Source organism: Corvus brachyrhynchos, unplaced genomic scaffold, assembly GCF_000691975.1.
Source record: "Corvus brachyrhynchos isolate BGI_N302 unplaced genomic scaffold, ASM69197v1 scaffold325, whole genome shotgun sequence".
In the NCBI taxonomy this organism is placed as follows: domain Eukaryota; kingdom Metazoa; phylum Chordata; class Aves; order Passeriformes; family Corvidae; genus Corvus; species Corvus brachyrhynchos.
The window spans coordinates 884,122-890,176 of NW_008238356.1; positions in this window are offsets into that span (position 1 = coordinate 884,122).

The window sequence follows — 6,055 nt, forward strand, 5'->3', positions numbered from 1 at the left end:
AAGAGCTGGGCTTGTTCAGTCTAGAGATGACTGAGATGGGATCTTATTAGTGCATATAAATGTCTCCAAGGCCAAGAGCATCCGTTTGACTACTCTGAGGTGTTTCAGTTGTTAGGTGTGTTCACTTTCCTGTCTCCAGAGAAGTTTTAAATAAAAAATAGCAAGTGTTTACTGCTGGGCAGCTAAAGCTGCAGGCTTATGTTCTTTTAGTGGCTGTATTTCTGTCAGGATTTTGGTTTTCCTGTAGTAGTTGTCCCTAGGCTGGGAGACAAGTATTTTGGGTACATGCTCAAGTCAGCTTTCCTTCTTCATCTGTGCTTTGAGAAGCACAACAGCATGTAGGGGGAAGGCTCTCCAGGAGAGCAATCCTACCCCACTAATGTGACACATGTAATTAACTAGCATTTAAATTAACATCAGGGACAGTCAGCCCTGGATCCTAGTGACTCCTTTTCAGCCATTGTCTTGATCCCTGCTGTCGAACAGAGACGTAATGCTGGCAGGCTGACCCTGGCTGCTCACGTTTGCCCGACATCAGAAAATCCAGTGTCAGGCTTTGGCGTTTGGCACTGGTACAGGACAGCCCTGACAAGCCTCACACAAGGGAATTGCTGAGCTGGCTCTCACCTGGCTTTTACTTTCTGAGAGAGGGTGGAAGGAAGACATTCAGAGAGAGGGCAGAGGCAGGCTGGAAAGCAGGCTTAAGTGAAGAGATCAGCATGCTCTTGACATCTCAGGTCTCAGATTAATTTTATCCCTCTCGCTCCCAAACCAAGACTAGCCTTTTCTGGGACATGTGTCTGAAATTCCCAGAGGAACCTGGAGGAGACAGGCACACAGCTCCCCAAACTGATCAGTTTATTTAAACAGAATTGCTGCTGAAAGTCAAGAAGGGATCCGGCTGAGTTCCTTCCCTGGTTTCAGTAGGATTATCATGTTGCCTAACACAGTTCAATCAGCCAAATCACTGACTGGGCCTGGCAATTCAGAATTTACTTGCACTGCCACATGTGTTTATTTGTTGTGCATCCAGGTGTACCTGGTGTGAACTGTTTCCCCCTCAGATCAGGCTGTTTATAATATGGTGTAAGTGCGTAAAGAAAAAAGGAAAAAAAGTTGAAAAAGAAGGAAAAAACAGGAAAAAAAAAAAAGGGAAAAAAAGAAAGAGGTTTCTTTATGCTACAAACATCTGCTTTGCAATTAACCAGTTTTGTTTTGGCAGGTTTTTGATACACTACTGTAGATATCTCAGCACAAAATTAGTTTTGGTTTTAATCCAGTATTTATGACAAGAATCTTCTTAATCTTCATAGTGACAGATGCACACAGAATTACTACTTGGAGCATGTCTCACTGTTGCTGTGCTTAGGAATGACATGGATTGCTGTGAAGTTTGGTATTTAAAAATGTGTTCTGAGATCTGAAAGAAGTGCAACTCCACACTAATTTTCATTATGGCACATAGCATTTCTTGAAATTTCAAGGGCATTTATGACTCAATGGTTAAATTTGCTGCATAGGTACCACATTACGATGCACAAGTCTTCATTTTTTTTTTTTTAATATATTTCTTAAATAAAGTGTGGACATTGTTTCAAAGTCTGAGCTAAGAAAACCTTGTGCTCTGATGGATTACATTTAATTAGGTTCTCCTCCACACCTCTATTTTAGTTTCCTATATTATTTTGACTTAGAATCACCAAATCATAGGATCGTTTGGGTTGGACGGGATATTCAGGATCATCCAGTGCCACCCCCTGCCATGGGCAGGGACACCTTCCACTATCCCAGGCTGAGCCCTGTCCAACCTGGCCTTGGACACTTCCAGGGATCCAGGGGCAGTCACAGCTTCTCTGGGCACCCTGTGCCAGGTCCTCCCCACCCTCACAGGGAAGAATTCTTCCTAATAACTGCTTTAAATCTACCCTTTTTCAGCTTAAAGTTATTCCACACCTCAAATCCTGGGGCCAATTTTGAGCACCTCACTCAAAGGAGAACACTGAGGAGCTGGAGCAAGTCCAGAGAAGGGAATGGAGCTGGGGAAGGGTCTGGAGCCCCAGGAGCAGCTGAGGGAGCTGGGAAAGGGGCTCAGCCTGGAGCAAAGGAGGCTCAGGGGGGACCTTGTGGCCCTGCACAACTCCCTGACTGGAGGGGGCAGCTGGGGGGGTCGGGCTCTGCTCCCAGGGAACAGGGACAGGAGGAGAGGGAACAGTCTGAAGATCTGCCAGGGGAGGTTTAGGGCCTTAGGTTTGGATATTAGGAAAAAAACTCTTCACTGAAAGGATGATCAAGCATTGGAACAGGCTGCCTGGGGAAAGTAGTCATTTTGTATGGGTGAAAAGTGAAATTCTTATTACTCAAGTAACTTGACTACAGAAAAGGTGACAAATCAAAAAAATAATCACAGCATCACGTACTCAGTAACTTCAATAAAGAGTGGAGGAATGTCAGAAAAATATATTAGAGAATTTGATTCTTATACGAGACCAAATTTTTGCTGTGCAAAGAACAGCTTTTAGAGATCTTAGCCCGAGGAAAAGCACCTTGAAGAATATCCTCTAAAAAAGACCACAATATGCTCCTTAAATGATGAATGCCAGTGGAAGAGCATTTTCATTTGCCTGAAGGACCTACAGAAGGGAAGAGACTGCCTGCCCATGAACTTCCACTGTCTCCTAGCCCAAGGATCATCTGAACATCAAACATGGTGACACATAAATGACACATTGTGTAACAGCGATTTGGGCAGCACTCTGAATTTATTTTTGTATCTCATGTTTTCTATTGCAACATTGCCGTGGCAACACATGTCCAAACATTAATTTACTGAGCACCAAGAGAGCACTGGGTTCCAGGCTAAGCCAGAGCCCATTGGAAATCAATGCTATTCTTTCTCTTCCCTTTAAAAAGCTTTGGGTCAGGCCATTCTTGGTATGTTTGCGCTGAGTGCCAAGAAAGACTTATGTTTAGTAGCTTTTTTAATAATCAAATTTACGTTATACAAATTCCAGCTCAGTGGAGAGTACTTGAGGGAGATGGAAGCTTTTATGGGATCTAGGATATGCACTTATTTTCAAGCAAATTAAGGCTGGTCTGGTAGATGGTGTCAGCAAATGCCCTACTCCCCTCATCTTTGAGATTATATAGCCGAAGAAAAACGGGACAGTGAAATAATGTGTATAATTTTGGTCCTTGTAAATTACGTGAGGGTTGCAGCAGTCACTTTGCTAACCAAAATTTTCCCATCATGTGCTTACTGTATCTTGGACTGCACATAAGTGACACGTGAACAAACGGTGTTTGTTTGACATTATAACATAAACAGCAGAAATTTCATTTTACTCCTGTACATTCATACCTTCTTCTTAGAAATATCTCCCTGTGCTTTACATGGTTTTGTCTCTCAAGGCAAAAAGAGCCTCTCCTTTTAACATCCTGCAATTCTCATCACTTGAAAAAACATTTGCAGTTTGAAAGAAAACGAGGGACAACCTTGAGTGTGAGGCTCTGCTATGGTCTTCAAATAAAGAACAATTTCTTTTTCAGGCTAATGACATACTCTTCAATGTGTTAAGTAATGAAGTACTAACTAATATAAAATGTGTTTCTTTTATTTTATCTCCATAATATGTGTTTCTAAAGGAAATGGATCTTCTTCTAATACCTTACGCTCTTAACACTTCAAATTAATGCAAAATATAGTTACTATCATGCAAAAGTTGATTTCTGCTGTTATTCCCAATTGATTACTTTATGGTGAAACACAAATCATATTCTGCCCCTTTGCTAAAAAATCTAATAAGAAGTGTTAGAGTGTTAAAACTGTGTATTTTGAAATCCACCTGAATAAAAAACATGTGCATTTACATTTGAAGTTACAATTGTTTTAAACCTAACTACCTGATTAAAATCACGACGTGGTACACAAATTCTATTCACATGTTTTTTTTTCAGAGATATTTTGTTTCTTTCTGCTGTTTCCCCATTTGCTACCAAGTAAACAATTGACTGACTACCAGCATAATCTATACTATAAAGCATTGCCTTTAATGCCGTGGACTTTTTTTGGTAAGTATTTTGTGCTTTGTTAAGTTTATAACGGCAGCAGTGTTGTGTTTTGTGTTGATTTAAAATCCATTATAAAATGATTTCAAAGTTACAACTGAAAGGTGCATTTAACCCTGATATAGCAAAACGCTCACGGTGGTTCAGCTGCAGAAGGGGATGCCAGGTCTAGGGATGTGACAAGTGGTTTTTATGATAAAATCTTTTTTTTATCAGTAAGATGGAAGATGAACAAAGGCAAATGGGTGCAGCCTCAAAATTCTTACAGAATCTCTCCCCTAAAGAAAACTTTTCCAAAGCATGGGGAACTACTTCCTTGTGGGTTTACTGTTCTTTTCTTAAATAACTAGTACCTAAACTCAAGGAAAAACGTCTTCATCATTTGCTGCTAGGCCTTTACCTGGGTTGTTTTTCTGCCCAAAATGTGAACTAGCACAATATGATGTTACCATGACTTTTTTTCCACAGATGAGAGCTCTGACTTTCTGTGTAAAACCTTGTGTTACCAAAAATGTGTGGAGGTAACTCCTGCCTTGGGTGTTGCTGTAACTATGATCCCACGGCAGAAAAGTCATAAGGGAACAACGATATGAAGTGTCTCACCAGACTTTATCAACTGCTCTGAAAGCTACATAAAATAAATAGCCAGAAAGGGGTGCCAATTCTATTTCAGCAGCGTTTCCAATTAAAGCAATCCTGTCACAACTTGTGCACAGGTGCTGTAAAATATGAACTCTTCATTTTATTCCTAATCAATGCACCTAGATCATCCTACTCACCCCCTCTGTTCTTCCTGTTAATTTCAGCATATTTCTGTGTCTTCATTCAGTACTTCACTGGAGATTCAATACTTAACTGGAAAGGTTACATGTGAGCTCCCACAATTTAAAAAAACAGCATGCACTCATTTTGTTCCTTCTATGCAAAAGTCAATTTTTAATCCAGAAATAACATTTAACAAGACTGTGTGGCTTTCAGTAGGCATAAAGGAGAAAAAATTATTGTTTTTCTAATGACTCCTCCATCTCCTGATCAGCTCTCTGTTTGTGCAGGTGTCTGTGGATTACTGGGTTGAAAATAGGTAAAGGAGGGAGGGTTCCACAATATTCACCTCTTTTTTTCTCAGCACTTTCTCTGTTAGTGAATGAACCCTCAACACGGGTTCAGCTACTGGTGCAAGCTGAAAATTCTTTATTCTAGGCATCTCTACTGCCCAAATAAAAATGTAGCTAGTTAAGCACTTTTTTCTTCTTCTTCTTTTCTTTTTTTCTCCAGCTTGTTTAGTTTTCACTTCTGCGGGACTAACACATCATTTGCCTCCCTCTGGGCTCTCCGTCTTGTTTTATTCTGTCACTGTGGAATATCATCACAGTGTGTCTTGTCAGGCTGATAACTGGGCAAACCCTTAAACTCATACCTCTCTTTCACTGGTCTACCTAGATCTTGTCATACAACATATCTCCAAACCATTCATTTATCTTATTTATTTACTTATTTATTTATAAATAAATTTATTTACTGTTTATTTACGCATTTAAGATTCTTGTCTGCAATGCTTCAGCTCATTAGAAAGACTTTCAGCTACTTTCTAGTTGTGTTGGAGACAGGTATTTTCAGTATTTCAGAAACTAATGGGACATGTAACAGGTATTTAGCCGCTGCCTTACTCTTTACTATATATACTGACCTGATTTTCTGCAGTTTTCTCCTACTTGCACTGTTGTTTCATATTCAAGTAAAGAAAAAGGATCCTGCTGTCAGGCAGCTTCAAGAAAAACTCTTGTTCATGAAGCATATCTGGAATATGACTGCATGGTGCCCAGGTATCTAAATAATTAGATAATATCTAAATAAGTAGATATTCAACAAAATTGATTTTTGAGAACACCTGCAGAGGTTTTTTGCAGTTACGTTTCGACGTTTTGTGTCAGTATTGTGTGATGCATGTATTTATTTTTTTGGTGAGAGAAACAGAGAGAGAGATATTGAA